The sequence below is a fragment of the Macrobrachium rosenbergii genome, chromosome 1 (genome assembly GCF_040412425.1).
Source record: "Macrobrachium rosenbergii isolate ZJJX-2024 chromosome 1, ASM4041242v1, whole genome shotgun sequence".
NCBI classification, from domain to species: Eukaryota; Metazoa; Arthropoda; class Malacostraca; order Decapoda; family Palaemonidae; genus Macrobrachium; species Macrobrachium rosenbergii.
In genome coordinates, this window is record NC_089741.1 from 62351795 (window position 1) to 62369122 (window position 17328).

Below are 17328 nucleotides of genomic sequence, written 5' to 3' on the forward strand. Positions count from 1 at the left end.
CTCTCTCTCTCTCTCTCGTAAATAATGGCAGTTTAAGCATTTTCTTCAGTAAGTAATTGCAGTTCTAGTCTTTTCTCTCTTATAACAAATTGCAGTTTCAGTTTTTTCTCTCATAAATAATTGGCGTGTCAGTATTTTCACGCATACTCATAAACAGTTGCATTTTCTAAGTTTCTCTGATCATGTCATAAGAGTTTCAGTCATTCCTGTCATGAATAAAATTTAAACGCTCTCTCTCTCTCTCTCTCTCTCTCTCTCTCTCTCTCTCTCTCTCTCTCTCTCTCTCTCTCTCTCTCTCAACCGTCCTTGCAGTCTTGCTAATCTTTGCAAGTGATCGTAATGAACATAACTAATCTCAGCTCCCGACCAGTTATAATCTAATCTAACAACCAGACTAATTTCCTGAACTCTGACCCCTCTGCAAGGAGTAATATTAGCCACACTCACGAGCTCCTTCAGACGCCCTGGATTGGAACCCCCCCACCTCCTTCCTCCTCCCCATCACCTACCCCCAAAAACCAAGTCTCCTCACTGTACCTTCATTCCCAACCACTGTCTCCCCTCGGCCCCCATTCCTCGTCCCTCCGTCCTTTCATACACATTCTCTTCATTTTCGAGCAAGATGTCTAGAAACCTCCCTCCCGTCTTCCTCCTTCATGTGAGGTCAACTTCTAGAAACCCCAAATGGTATATTCGAAACCTTCCCCCACCCTTACCCCCCAACCCGCTGGACCTGGCCATCCAACCTGCTGTGTCAAGCGGAGAACGTAGTCGGGTAGAGTTGGGAATAGGGAACAAGAATGGCTGAAGGGTAGATTCCATGGATGGTACTTTCCATTCTAGGGTGGGGGAGGGGATTTTTTCAAACTATATACATTCTCTAGGGGACTGGTTTTAAGGAACCCATATTTATTCCTAACCTAACTCTGTCTTTTCTTGAAAACTAATGAATGTCGTGTTTAAGGGTCCTTTGCTCTGTTTTAGTTTGCACTTTTCCAGTATTTTTTAAGTACATAAGAAACAAAGTAAATGATTATGTTATCTCTGTAAAGGAATCGGCACAGAATTTCAGCATTCCCTTGTTAATTCCTTCTTTTTTTATTCCCTTTCTCTTTTACAACCTAAGAGAAACCTGCATATTCCAGCACGTTACAGTGGTGTATTGTCCTGACCTAATATGCTTATATTTTACGATAATATGAGCGGCCACCTCATCCACCATCTTGTTGTTGGTGTAATTTTGGCAGCCATGGTTTCACGCTCGAAATGGCTTGGAATTCAGGAACTGGAGGTTTGAGCCTAAACGCAGCCTTGGGCAACACTGGTAAGATCCTTCATTTGCAATAATTATTCTCTCTAAGCGCGCAACAAATGTATCATTTCCTCTTGAATTGACAGGTATTTTAATTACGTGATGGCGAAAATGCCATTACATTGACAGCTTCGTCATAGAAATTGTTGAACGTCACTTTGTGGCCTTGTTCGAAAGCTTTTATTATTTAATGTGTTTTACTAACGCATTTTGCTGTTTTGTAACTTTTGACTCTATGTGAAAGATCAAAACGCGGCCAGAAGTAGTTGTTATGTGATAAATCAGAAGATAGGTACCTATTAATTGATGGTTCCCCGTTAGGAATGAAATTTTTATGTCTTGCATGTTTGATATCGATTTTACCATTTTAAGAAAAGTTTCTTGTGTCGGTAAGACAAAACAGTTTCTTTATCTATACATTACACCTATTATCCAAGAGCTTTTTGTATATATTATACTTGTTAACCAATGACTTGTTTTTGTTGTAGAGCGCTCCGAAGGTAGTGCTAGATAAAACAGAGAATTACTTTTATACGTGTGTGTGTGTATCTGTGTTTGTTTGTGTGGATGTGTATACATGCATACGGACACAAGATGGAATCTCAAGTTATGTACAAGATAACGTGATATTCCAGTAGCGTTTTATCCATAGTCGTGAAAGGAATACGTAGATTTTCCTTTTGTCCTGTAAAAGGAACAACGCAGAGATGAGATCAGCTCTAAGATTGAAACATTCGAGAGGTAATGTTGATTAAACAAGTAATTAGGAAGATCTTTAACGCATGTAAGGAAAAAGTCGCGATTGCACCTGTGAGATGTGCATAATTGATGCTGCAACTGTTTGAAGTTAATTTGTGAAAGGTATTGGCTGCTTATTTTTTAATTAGGTTTTGTAGGGCTTGAGAGATTAGGTAGATGAGATTGTATATGCGATATGAATAATGGAATGGCAAAAATTGTTCACGCTTCGTGTTGTGATTATGTCTGGCTGAAAACTTCTGGAGTCGAGCTCTCATTTCCGCTAGATTTGTTAATCCATTAATCACGCGAATTCCTTTTGTTTTGTTTAAGCTTGTCAAATATGAGGCCAGCGGTGCAGTTTCATACAGAAGATTAATGGTAATACGACGAAGAGTTCAGATCTGGGCCGTGCGAAATTTAATGGATTATATTTGTCGTTTGAACAAATGTAAAAAACGTAAGATAGCTTGAGGAAGAGTCCAACGAATGACCTAGATGCTTTCTGACTTCAACAAGTGACTGCTTCAACCTAGAGAGCAGATTTTTCTTTCTATTTCGTATGCTAACATTGCAACACTGCTTCAGTAGAAAAATGGAAAAATTAAAATATTGAAATGAAATGAACTTTTGTTTCTCTCTTTCTCTCTCTCACTCTCTCTCTCATCCTTTGGTGCCGTCTCTTTCTCTTTCCCTCCTCGCTTTCTCTCAATCAGACAGAGCGTTGCAATTAGACAGAAGCCCAGACTTCAAACAGCTCGCCTCTCACATCAAACTTCCACCCATTCCTCTCTCTCTCTCTCTCTCTCTCTCTCTCTCTCTCTCTCTCTCTCTCTCCTCTGCCTCCCCGATCCCTAAGTTAGCCATCATACGTGCAGGCTTCCTCTCCCCTGCCCCCCAACTTCACCTCCCATCTGTTTTCCCCTTTTCAGTTGGTGGGAAGGAAGGAGGGGAGAAAAGCGCCCTCAGCGCTGCTACTATTCTCTCTCTCTCTCTCTCTCTCTCTCTCTCTCTCTCTCTCTCTCTCTCTCTCTCTCTCTCGCTTCAACCCAAGGACTGCTTTTGTTAATCAGTTAGTGAATAATTTTGTGTAATATAATATTTTGTACTTAAATGTTCCTACTCCCTCTCTCACTATCATTTATCGTTTTGAATACTGTATTTTGTTTTTATGTTGACTAGCCGAGAAGAGGATGATTGTTGCTGACGCCAAGCTTGCAATTCGCATTTCAAAGGGTTACTCATAAGCATTGTGTATCCATGGATTAGCACTAGCATTTAGCTTCGAGATCCTCACGTCTCAGAGCGCCGAGCTCCAAGTATGGCGTTAGGCCTACCGTAGATTTTATTTCAAGTTTCCTCCGATTTGTTAATATCTGAACCCGTAGGGCCTTTCCCAGTTTCAGTTTAATGCCCCCTAAATCTATGTTCCTTCGAACTATAATGGGTAGGGATAAAGATGTCGTTTACAAGCTTTCGTACTTGATTGTCTAGAAATTCAGTGACCATATATATATCTATATATATATCTATATATATATATAATATTTGTAATGGCAGCGTAATGTGTGTATATGTATGTATATATATATATATATATATATATATATATATATATATATATATATATATACTATATATATATATATATGTGTGTGTGTGTGTGTGTGTGTGTGTATGTGTATATAATTATTTATATGAAGTCATTTGAGAGGAGTGTTCTAGTCCTTGTCGCTCTTTCTTCGGTTCTTAGCAAATTACTCAAATGACCTCAAAATCAGATTGTTCAGGATGTGAGGTAAGGCCGGCAGATGTAACGGTAGTGAATATAGTGGTGTATGGGACTTACGGGGCATAAGGATTAAAATCCTTTTGGCAAATTTAATCGCAGATGTTAGGAGAGCGACATAATTACATGCATCTTAAGATCAAACATAAATTATCCCCAAAATGATGAGATATACTGATTTCTTTTGTCAGACAGGTTCATTAAAGCAAGAGTTAGTAACACTGTCTCCGCCTTTTATTCAAGAGGAATTCCACTTGGAAGCATTCTTAGTGTTACATGTTTTGCAGTAGCGAGTAACACCACTGAAGAGGTAGGGAACCCTCTCTAGTTTGAATGGTTAAGACTTGCTGTACGGTTTACCAGAGGTAGACATACTATGAAAACGAAGTGAAAATTTTTAGCATATTTTACTCTAAATTCACAAGGTCTAGTCACATGAAACTTAGGTTGAGAAATTTTTAGATATTTTAAAAGTAGTCTTGTATCCGGTCTTAATTGGGGAAGTCATTATTGAGGTTGCACAATTTACTTTGCTGGTTCCTCTTTGAGTATGGTTGTCAAATATATTCTCCTGCATGTGAAACTAAATTTCAAAAAGTTCATGTTGTACATAGTTCATGTTGTACATAATATGGGCGTAGAACAATCTGTGATGCATTTAGAACCTTGCCTGTTGAGAATATTTATGTGAATACTAATGAATTACCACTTGATTTGCGAAGGGAGGCGTTGGGTCAACGGTATTCGTGGAGTATTGAATTTGCCTCCAGTAACCCTTTCATGGATGCTTTAAAAGGAGTTGGTGACTCTAGAGATTTAGTGGATCCAGATCATCCAAGCCCATTCAGATTAGATTAAATAAGTGAATGACCCTTAACAGGCAAAAGATCTAGGAAGTTAAACATCCTCATGTCCTACTGGGATCATACCTGAAATTTGATTGTGTCCGAATCCGATGGAAGAGGTTTACTATAAATTCATTAATTGTAAAACCATTCGTAAAGATTAGGTGAAGATGTTTACAGTGGTTCAAAACCCGAGGATGGCGTTGGATGTGCCATAATCCACTAGGATAACAGCAGCCAAGTTATTTGACTGCCTCTTTGTGTACTACAGAGTTGGTAGCATTAGTTAAAGCTTTGGAACTTGTTTTCAATAGTAAAAGGAAAATACTTTGTCTTATACATTGACTCTTAAGAATGTAGTAGATTATCGAGGAGTTTTTAAGTCTCCATCCTTCAGTCCAGAAAGCTTAAGAGGGGGTTTCTCACATTTCCTATTGCATATAACTGTTTATTTGTGTTGTGTTACCTCTCGTGGGAATTCTGGGTAATGAGGTAGAAGACAGGAAGCGGAAGAGGCCGCTAAAAATCATTAGTTATTCTTGTAAAAGTGTCCCCCACCCTATATCAAAGACCAATTAGTCCATATGTTTTAAGAAAGTGCAAGAACGGTGGCTAAGCCCTTCATTGTCAATAATAAAATATATAAAAATCATTAGGCATAATATTAGTCCCTGGCCTACTAATTTTAATAGCAACTGAAAGGTTGAAATTGTTTTAACTCTGTTGAGGGTCTGTCGTCATACCTACTTTACACACGACAATATTTTAGATTTCCACAGTGCACTAGTGTGTCCTCATTGTGACAGGTTACTTTCGGTTGAGCACAATTTGGTGGATATTATTAACATATAAATAATTTTTTAAAATTAATTTTTCTAATTAAAAATGTATAAATGATATGCACAGTTTTTATGTATAAGGACTGTTTATATTTGAGGTTTTAATAATTTTTATTTATTAATTCATTCATATCTTCATGGCTATGACTGCTCCAGCGCTGTACAGTATAGCCCTAATTTCATACTTCTTTCAGTCAAATTACCACCTGGGCTTTGAGGAAAGATATAGAAGAGATTTACCTTGCTTTTGGAGAGAGATGATCCACTTTATAGCCTAACCAGAATTTTGCTGCAGATCAGGCTATTTTTGAAAATATTTAGCATATCTGCAGTTATAAATAAAGATACCTAAGGAAAGACAGGAAAGAGTAGGTCTGACTTTAGCTGACAGTGAAATGGACTAAAAAATAAAATTAGTATAGTTTGCTTTAATTGTTAACGGCCAGGGCATTTTAAAATTCACTATAGATACAACCTTAGTTTTCATTTCACAAAAATTGAGAAATATAAATGAATCGTATCAATTACTTATTGGATACCCCTCTCCAGTGAGAAGAATGTCTAGGGCCCTAGTAAAAAAGTAATGCAAGTAGAATGGAACACCATGGAATTATTTAGAATGGAAAGTGCCACCTCTTTGTACAATAGGTTGATATTCACGTTTGTTTAATAAAGCGAGGGACACAAATAAACTGAAATAGGTGTATGTGGCAGTGGGGAGAGGAGTGAAATGAGAATTAAATATTGCGTAATATTAGTACTGTATAGTAAATGATGAAGAAAGCTATATAGTCACTGCTCGGAATAAATCTAAAACTAAATCACCCATGAGAGGGAAGGATATGTTCAGTAGATCCTATTATGGATGAAAGCTCATTTTAACCGAGAAAAATCTATGAAGGGATTGTAAGTGATTTCAGATTTAGATAAAAATGTGAAGTGCCATTACACATGAACATAGAAAAGGGTGTAAAGTTAATATTGAAATGTATGCTCACCAGTTAAAGTTGACATTTCATTAGTTTCAATTTGGGCTTCTCGTCTAATCTTTGTAACACTCTCTCTGAGATTGTAAGGTGATCCTCAGTCACGTTGTTACATATGATAAAAATATGAATGTAAAAAGGATAAACTTATTAATATTTCAGCGAATATTATGATCAATTACTCTATGAAAGTTATTAAGTAGAAGTTTTAGCTGGAGATGAGTAAATGCTTTAAGCTTGCATGCAAAGTTGCACATTCTTGTAGGATAACTGTTAAATTGGAAGAAGATAGAATACTTTTAGAAGGGATTGTAGAGCCCTTCTACTCACTGTGGGCCTGCCACTTTTTGTGTATACTGAACTGTAATACATTTCCATTGGTGAAATAAACATACTTTAACAGATCCATATCCAATATCCTGTATGTGAAACCTAATTTGTTTTGTGAAGCAAAGCAAGATAAGCTGTTGACTTCTTAATAGGATTTCTTCAGATACCTTTAAGAAAAGAACCAAAACTTTCAAGTTTTTGCGTACAGTAAGGGTTGCATAGTATTGTATAGCTGTGAAGAATGCATTTTGGTTTGAAATCTAGTTCTAATTAGTGTCATAGAGTTATTGATCGTGGCATTCGCTGAAATTTTAGTAAGTTCATTCTTTTTACATTGATCACAGAGACTTTAGAACTTTATAAGAATCCAAACCTGTCCATGAAGGGCAAAATGGTACTTAACAGTTCAAGATCATGTAGTTACAGATGCACTCAAGACCCAGATAACAGTAAGGGTGTCGATACTTGCAAAGAAAATGTCACATCCTTGAATTATGTGGAAGACATATTGCTCGATTAAGTCGAAGAGAAACAAGGAATGGCTCTTAAATTAGCTATGACGATGGGCTAATCAACTCCTGATGGATCCAAAGAGGGAGAAGCAGAAATAAGGAGAATTGTTGGGTACCTTCGAAGAGAACTAGAAAAAAAGATGGGGCATTAAGGGAAACAGTACTGCAGTCCTGCAGTCAGATGATGAGGGGAAGTCTAGTAAGACAACAGGTAGTTCTTAAGAATTTAGTTTCTGTTGCAGGAGCTATTCATGGCAGAGAAGAAAGGCCTAATGCACGTATAGACACATTCGTTAGGCAAGCACATTTAACAAAAAAATATTGGAAAACTCTGGCAAAAGATATGACTAAGCACAACAAGGGTTGTGAGAAATGTAATGCATGTAAGGGTATCAATTCCAAGTAGCTTTTTGAATGGTTAGCTACTGATCTGGTTACAATATTAGAAACAACATGTCAGCAGATCAAGAAGTCTTGGTTTGCATTGTTACCTTGACTAGATGCAGTAACTTGATCCCAGACAAGATAAGGACTGCCAGAGATTGTTTCTTTATAGTTGTTTGATAAAACAATTTGTAGATGTACAGCATCAAGGTTATTCATTTCAGATAATGGAGTGGAGTTCGGTAATGACCTCTGACAGAACTTCTGTGACCAGTTTAAGAAGGGGAAAATAATGGCGTATCACTCATCTAGAAATTGTTGTATAGAAAGGACAAATCGTGTTTAATAGTGCTCTTGATAACTATTGGAAGTCTGATCCAAACTGCATTGTTAGGTTCAAAGAAAAAAAGTTCGAGCACAAAAGTTGGTTCTAATTCAAAGGAAATTTATAGAAAAGCTGGTTTGGGTTATGGCTCAGCTTTACCAAATGCGTGGCTTGCTTTACTGATCATACCTATTTGTGATAAGATAAACAAAACCAGAATACATTAATAACAATCGATTCACAATTGAATAAAACTGAACTTGAGAAACTCCGGTAATCATAATAAAGAAACAAAGTAAAGAGGCAAAGACTGCAGACTGCAAGGTAGGTGCTGTTGTACAGGTAAAGATAAGATAATTGTGTTGTTAGGAGTAAATTATTAGTTGGCTTGAAGGATTCGACTGATCATATGAAATAAGCGAATTATTTTCCTTAGCAAAATGATCGGAAGAGATTAGAGCGATCCGTAATATTCTAGATATTGGGTTTTACAATTGTATTTTTCATGATTTCTCTCAGCGATGGCTGGGTTTATCTCCTAACCTTTAGTTGACAGTAGGAATGATTTTGAAACTGCTGAAGACAAAATTATTTTCATTTCCTAAACTGAATATAAGTAACAAACGCTAAAAAATGGCAATTCCATCATGCATTTAAATAACCCTGATGTCTAAAGGTTTTTGATGTACGAGAAAAAGCGGCAGTAAACAGTGGGCTGTTGAAGATACAGATCAGGGTGAGCAGATGGAATCAGGAAGTAGACAATACTATTTGTCATTTGAGTGTGAGAGGAGAACGTCTGCTACGATGTGTGTGTGTGTGTGAAGGTTTATGTAAATATACGAAGATTACTCTCTCATCAACACGAAGCTGTTCCTCGTAAGGGAGGGGTAAGCTCGGAGAAAAAACAAAGATACAGGTCATATTCACGTTCATACTAGAATTCAGATTCGATCACAGTTCCCTGTGCAGAAAATTTCCGCAGCATTTTTAGCTTTATACATCAGCATTGAATTCTTATGTGCCATAAAGTCCCCATCTTGCACTTAATGTCTTTCGTTTAAGTTAAGTGCCTCTTACACTTAGTCTTTTCAGTGCGTGCTGGGGCCTTCTCTCCTTCCTCACGCTTCTTAGGAATTAGACAGTATTCCCCAGCCTTTCGTCCCTTATTCTCTCCACAGAACCATTCCATCAGCTAAATATATGACAGTTATCATCGTATGTATTTTGAGAGTAAGTTTTCAATTTGAGTATGTCCAAAATTATTATTATTATTATTATTATTATTATTATTATTATTATTATTATTATTATTATTATTATTATTATTATTATTATTATTATTATTTGTTCATATGTTCTCAGAAATGAACTTTATTTTTCTTATTAAAATAAGTAGGATTCTTTCGCGATATATTTTGTCATATTTCTTGATAAAAATGATATAGTGAATCGATAGCTCTCATAAGTAAGTCGGACTCACCTTGAATGATAAGCTCCGTATCTCTGATTGTCATTTTTGTATCCTTCGGCACTGTGATGAGGCTGAATATTTATACACGAAGTAGCATGCGATTGTCTAACGATAAACTTAAATCCTTGCAGTTTCATGCAGTTTTTATTAACGCCCAACATCATATCATGTAAGTCTAAAGAATTAAAGGGGTTGTGGTTTTCTGTGTGATTAAACTCATACTAATTATTCTTGAAATAATTTTTTTTATTATTTTCGTGCGTCTTTTGTGTTATTTATATGCTTTATTTAGCTTGCCTTTTTGTCTGTTTGTTAGTTCTTCTTGGTCAAATATTGTAACTCAATTTTCGACCTGTTCCCTTCGTCTGATGGACTTGAAATATTGCATGGTTACTCAATCCCGATGACAATACAACCTTGCATGATCAGTAGGTCAGCAGTGACCTCTAGTGACCCTACAGTGAATGACCTCTCCCAGCATCTCAGGATTTGTATGAAACTCTTCGGATTTTTCACAACTTCTTCGACACTGTAAACTACGGATTTTTCAAACCTTTGGCTCGACAGAATATCAATTTCGTTAGCTACAATCATAAATCGCATACAGTTTCTGCCAAAACTGAAAAGTATAACATAAAAAGATTAAACACGCCGTTATTGAAATGTACTAAAAAGTGAAAAATAGATTTTTTGAGACATCAGGATTTTCTTACAGTTAATCGTGTCTACAAAAATAATTCCTTGTAGCATTTCCTTGCATGTTTGGCGCCCACGCTTTTATTTTTGTGGACATGGTTAATTCTAAGAAAATCCTGGTGTCTCAAAAAATGTATTTTTCTATTTTTAATGCGTTTTAATAAAAGCGTTTTAAATTTTTTTGTATTTTTTATTATTTATTGATTTGAACGTACTGTAAGTATTATGGTTTTATCTATTTCAGTTTATTTCATTTTCCATTTTGCTGAATGATTCCGAGGAAGAAATGCAAATGTGTAGAAGACATGAAGTGTGTATTAAAAGGAAGGGCGGAAAATGTTTATGGTGTGTCTCGGAGTGCTAGGAAAATATGAGGCAAGTCATGCCCCTCTTTACAATGTCGTAGTTATTTCCCCCTGAACATACCAGCAACTCCCAGAGGTTCAAATGAAACAGCCATTTAACCCAAGTTCGCAAACTTTTATAGACTCTTAGGCTTTTTTTATAGGGCTTTAAACGGCTCTTTTTATTCTCACCTTTAGCCTGTCTGTGGCCACGCAGGACCCAGAACAAAACATATTGTTTATTGTTATTCTCTCACTCCGGGACTCGGAGCAATATTCAAATTTCCCTCAACATCTCCTCAAGTAACCATGTTCTCTTGCCGCCACCTCCTCGCACCCCCTTCCTCCCCCGTGGTCTAATAACTCCCACCACTCCATTGGAAATAAGGAAACTCAAAAAAAGCATTTCCTGTATTTTCTTTCTTTCTCCTCTCTAGCACTAGATCATGTATCTTAAGGATGGTTCTTTGCTGGACATTTCTCCATTTTCATGTTGTAATTCACTTATTTACTGCCTTTTATTCAGTTGTTATACTGGTCAGTTTAAAATTACGCCATTTTTAGTGTTCTAGTAAAAATGATTTCTAGATTTTTGCGTGTTTTTGTATAGTTCATTATTTATACCGTAAATAGTTTCACGTTTTAATGGGACGTAACTAAATCGTTCCGCAGTACTCCGACGAAAAGACTAGGGTCTTAACTACTGGACAAAACACATTTTACGACTTGGGCTTTGTTTCACCTTCGAATGAGTGTTTTCTCTATCAGTAGCTTCAGAGGTAGAATTTTGGATGTATGTTGATTGGTAACTAATTTTTTCCTTTTTATCAGTATTATTAAAATCTTGTAAGCAATGCAGCCATGAGATCCTTGCAAAAACCCTCTTTGAAGGACGCCACGTATCGTCTGTTTTCATGAAAACAACAACGTAACTGATATTATCATAATATTATGCCACTTACAAGAGTTAGCGTAAGATCTCTGCCCCATTATGTTTGTCACCAAAGACCGAAGACTTAATTTTTACAAAAATAAATATATGAAACTAGCTGTATATTTTGCATAGCGAGGGGTTATTTATGAATTGTATATCTATAAAATTATATAATTTATATGATCAAGCTTCCTTTCTTTCGTTCTTGCAGACTTATAAATGGGTCATTAGATTCCGGAAGAGAAGTGAACAAGTCTTTTACTCTGGAATCTAAGTTATGAGGCTTCTAATATTATTTACGTCGACTTCCGGGCGTGGCAAAGGATGCCAATAAACTGTATTTTTACTATTCATCGAGAGATGGTGAGACGGGACATCTTATCGCTACACAACACGTGTGTGTGTTTGTGTGTGTTTGTGTGTGTAGTTTTCGATATCTAAAAAAAAAAAACACTCCCACTAATACACACGCACACACACACACACACACACACACACTTATACATACCTGCATTAGGATAATAGTAAAAATAAGAACATGTTTTTACCTCATAATTCCCGGTCTTGATCTTGGAAAGGGAAAAAGGAAAGAGAAGGGGGTTTAGGGAATGTCCCCTAATAACCTCATTCGCTTTGAATAAGAGATTGGGTGTGAAATGGGGGTGTTAGGGGTTTAGGGGAAGTGGTGGCGGGGGCGACTTGAAAGAGGTGGTGGGGGTTGGGTTGGGGGTGTGCGAAGCGAGATGTGTCTGGGGAATGCAATGCTTGATTTCTCTTAATTTCCATAACATCTCCTTTTATCTCCCTTCTTATCCCTTTTGTGCCCTCATGCTCCAGTGGAAAGGAGAAGTCAGGTCGAAACTTTTAAGGAATATTTAGTTAAACGACTTGACGGTGGAAATGGAAAAGAGCGCCTCGACCAGAATTGGATTAAGATTTCCCTTCATCGGTGACTCTCGATTGTTTGTCGTCGGTACTCCGTCCGTCTCTCCCTGGTGCGAGGGAACTTTGCCAGCGAATCTATTAATTCTTTATTAAATTAAAGGAGTAATGTGGTGATGCATGAAGCTCTTCTTTATTAATTCATTAATTTTGTCGTTCTTTATAATTTTGCGATTTCAATATTTTGCTCTGCGATTGGATTTTCATTGCGTGATATATTGTTTTTTTGTGGGGTGTATAATTATAAATTAAATACCGCATTGGTCGCTTTTGGGGACTTGTTCACCTTACTAGATTTTACGATAAGAAAAATGTCCTGCTTTTTTATTTGTAAGTTTTTAATTTTTTTTTTTGCACTTTAGCTATAATATAGTATGGAGGAAATTTACCCATTGAGTAGTGTTGCGCAGTGGCTTGCAACAGCTTTGGAATTTCTTTCCAGCTTACGTTTTCGGGGGTTAACCTTTCCTCACTTAACAGTAGATTTGTTATTAGTCGTCCGTGTTCGTCCCCACTTTCTAACGAGCCTCCCTGCTCTTTTAGGCCTTGTTGTGATCGTGGTATTAATATTGTCATCTCGCAGGCCTGAGTATTAAACATGTACTGAATATTTTCCTATTTTTTGAGGCATTTATAGGGTTAATTGGCATTTACATTTTCAGAATTCACGTATACACATTTTATTTACGTAAGAATGATTCGAATTACATTATATAGTCTTTGCTTATTTTTTTGTACTGCTGTTACATACAAACGTTGTCTTTTTATTTCACATGATACTGGTAATCGTATAGATTAGATGTGCATTTTTTGAAATCCTTATTCATTCATTGAGATGACTGGCATACTAATTTCTTCTTTTTATTACATGCTTCGGTTGAAATACTTTTACTTTATGTTTTGAAATGCCGTGCACATCTAAGATTTTTTATTCATTTATTCACCGTGTTGGAGTATATCTACGAATTTTGTCTCGCAACTTTCACTTCACCTTGGAGTGATGTCATACGGAATGAGTATTGCAGACCTCTTGATTTAGAGTTCCTAGCTATTGCTTATCACTGCGTTCCCTCCCGTGGCTCTATTGTCTGTGAAGGTCACCAGCTTTGATAAGATCCAGTCAAATACTGACCCATCTCTGAAATGAAACTGGAGTCCTTGGCCTTTTAATTGCTTGTTGACAATTCAATACATGTCTTTTCTTTTCTTTATTATTTGTCCGAGTACTTTCCGGAGTTCTTAGGCCCTCTTCTCTCCCCCGGCCTCCCTTACCATTTTTTTTTCTCCTTTTCTGACTCCCATTTGATTGTGCCGTTTTCCATCCTTTTTTTTTTCTCCTTTTGTTTTCCTTCTGTCTTTTCTGTGAATCGTCGTCGTGGTTTCCGTCGAGAGAAATTGCTCCGTTTTCCTCGTATTTTCCGCCTTTTCTTTTTCCTCGCGGTATGTCTTCTTTGACTTGCTCCTCCACCTCCTCCTCCTCCTCCTCCTCCTCCTCCTCCTCTTCTTCATCTTCTCCTCGAGAAGGCTTCTGCTGGTGTGGTCCTGAACTTTGTCCGTCCTAAGTTTTTCAATAAGCAGGGGAAGGGGGAGGGGATACAGGACGAGGGGAGGCGCACCAATCTTTTTAACTTGGTAGAAAAAACTCGAGTTGATATTCTTCATAAAATCGTTATTTTATTTCCCTTATTTCCGTCAGCATATTTTGTTAGTGAAGTTGGGTAGCATAAGTGTTCAAGTGGTGGAGAAAACAATTCTCTCTCTCTCTCTCTCTCTCTCTCTCTCTCTCTCTCTCTCTCTCTCTCTCTCTCTCTCTATTTAGAAATTGTTACTGTTAGTTCCTTTCATTTCCTGAGAAGCAAAGTGTAATTTCCCCTCACTCCAAGAATAGTAAACGATATCCCGTTTCTAACAAAGATCACACAACTCTGATATAAACTTTGCATCGTAGCTTTATGTACAAATCCTCCGATAAACGTCAAAGTATCATTTAGTAACCAGGTAGAGAGGACTGTTGTTTGGCATTAATGAATGGAAGCTTTATCTATGTTTGTGTGTGCACAGTAAAGTTACTACAAATGATGTTATACTGTAGTGCTTCCGTATGAGGTTGTTTGGAAGAAAAACATTCAACATTCAAAAGAACCTGCTTGAATTAACGGAAATGTATGTGTTATCCATAGGCTTGAATGAATCTAATTTATTTGATTTGTTACGGGTTTTAAAAGGTTTGCGTTGTTCATTGTGGTAAAGGTACCAGAAGGTTTGTTTTTGTCTTACTTTCAAGTGGTTCTCGAAAGGTTTGTATATTTCCTTTTAAAGTGTTCCACGTTGTTGTTTTTTTTAATTTTCATATAGAAGTTTGGACATTTCGGTTTCTGTATGCCTAAAATATTTTGCCTATTTTAGTTTCCAGTATACTTTAAAGGTATGAGGTAGTTGTCTGTAAGTCTAAAAGAGTTTGTGTCCCAGTGTATCTTGTCAATAAAGATCTGAAAAGGTTTTAATTTTAAGTAATAATAGGTCTGAGTGGGTTTGCGTATTTTGTTTTGTATGGAGCTTTCAGAATTACTGGGAAGAGTTTGTAGTTTTCTTGAAGTTTGCTAAAGAGAGATTAGCACCTGAGATAATGTATAACCTTTTCGACTTATCCAGGTTGCTTAGTGAACACCGTCTTCAAGAACATAATATTTTTTATATCAAAAGACCGACATCACTGGCTTTACTGGATTATCATAATGGGTTGTTATTAAAATGTTTGTTTCTTTGTCACGTGACTGTAAAGTTTAATTACTATTACTATGAATGCCGTCATCTTGACTAAGCAATAACAATGAAAATGAATAAAGGCAAAAAAGAATATACAGGACAAGAGTATGGGATCCGACCTTTGAAATGATCGTAAATATGCCTCTGGCTAAGTAAGCTTATAATGACTAAAGAAAAGGAGCAGGGAGAGAATTCCAAAACGTTACATTAAGGAGAAATCAAGTTACCAAATCACACGCCTCAGTAATTACAGCTCTCTGCATTGTAAGGGTTGGATATGGATTTTATTTTTATTTATTTATTTTATGGCATTTAACAGGTAGTCCGAAGATGCTTCTTAGAAAAGCCATTAGAAATTAAAGTTCCAATGATTTACAATTAATAACATAAGTAATTAAGGCCTGAAAGCGTCGAATTAAGCCGCTCCCATTAGGGTTAAGTAGGGAGAGAGGAAAAAAAAAAGGTCATTAAAAGGGAATGAAGATGGCGAAGGACGAATTGTACTTTGTCCAAGTCAGAAAACTTTATTGTTGCCAAGTCAACCTGACCTGGCTTTCTCGGCGTACAGCAAACACAAGTGACGTACTTTGGGGAATACTCCGTCCTAACCCTCCCTTACCCCTCCCTACCATACTCTCTCTCTCTCTCTCTCTCTCTCTCTCTCTCTCTCTCTCTCTCTCTCTCCTTCCCTGGTCTTGAGTTAGTAACTTCATGACTTGTGCTCTGTTTGTGCACTGGAACACAAACGTTTTGAGATCAAGGAAGCCGGGCAGAAGCAGCAGAAGTCTCTTTGACTTTCTTGTTTGTTATCACAGGTTTCCCGTGTTTTTAGTCCGATATTGGTAAATGGGAGATAAGTGAAGAAAGATTCTTTGCTCTATTGGTTATCGAAGGCTTTTTATTTGTTTTGATTTTATGTAAAGGAACACTACGGGTTAGTTAGATTCGTTGTCTCTTAAAATATTTGTCAGGCAACAGGTGATATCCTTTTAGCCTCGGAATTCCCTTTAGTTATCGAATTACTTCCTGAGCCATACCCGGTTATAAATCTCCAGCACCGTAAACCATTGTTTGCGGATATTTGCTAATCCGATCGTTTTGTTTGCGTAAAGCAAACTCGATCCGGATTGGCGTTCGGATACCGAAGTGGGGATTCCGGTATGGATACAAATAGAAACCTCCTCTGATGTGACCTGGAAGACCTGAAAGTCCAAGATGATGATGGCCCGGTCTGTGGGTCAGGTCAGGCCTTTGTTTGCTGGTCGTATTCAGACGGGTTCAAGGAAAGGGAGAATGAAATGTTTCCTAGGCACTGTGCATTATGAATCTTTCCCAAATAAATTATGACTAATTTCACGCATACGTTTTTTTTTAGTATTTTGATATGTTTAGATTGACTTAACGAGTTAATGTAACTAACTATCTTTCAAGAGACTCCTGCTCTAGTGAACTTTGGCCGCTGAGGAATAACACGAAAATATAACTTTTTTCACTCATGTTTTTGTCTCCTGAGGAAATTGAGCTGTGGGAGAGAGAGAGAGAGAGAGAGAGAGAGAGAGAGAGAGAGAGAGAGAGAAGACGAGTAGAAAAAGATTAGTTTCATGAAGGGAAAGTAATTCCTTGGGAAATATTTGATATTATATTATGATTATCAGGTAATACCATTTCAGTTATAATGACTACTTTGTCAATGAGCTGTCCTAATGCCGAGTAATGAATTGGGGGGTTATACGGTTATTAAATTTATACCGTAAAAAATCTACAGTAGGGCGAAATGAGAATCAAAAGGTGCCCTGGTAAATCCTTTGCGATGGGTGTTCTCGTCATTAGGCTCTCTCTCTCTCTCTCTCTCTCTCTCTCTCTCTCTCTCTCTCTCTCTCTCTCTCTCTCAGTATTTCCCATGTAGAAGTTGTCATTAACAGACAAAATTTAGTATACATTTTTTTCACACGCTTCTCTTCAAAGTCCGTATTGTTTCATTATTTTTATTATTATTGTAAAGTAAAAAATTTTCCAATATTATTTAAAGTTTTTGTACACAAATTTTTATTCTATTTATATACTTTTTTTTATTTATTGATTAGGTGAATTTTGCAAACTAGCATATTTTAA

The 17328-nt window shown here is 36.9% G+C and overlaps 1 long non-coding RNA gene across 1 annotated transcript in view; it reads right to left on the reverse strand.

Annotated features, from left to right (window-relative positions):
- Positions 1-17328, reverse strand: part of LOC136839149 (uncharacterized) — a 150373-nt gene that overhangs the window by 50131 nt on the left and 82914 nt on the right. The gene's annotated exons all lie outside the window — the stretch shown is intronic.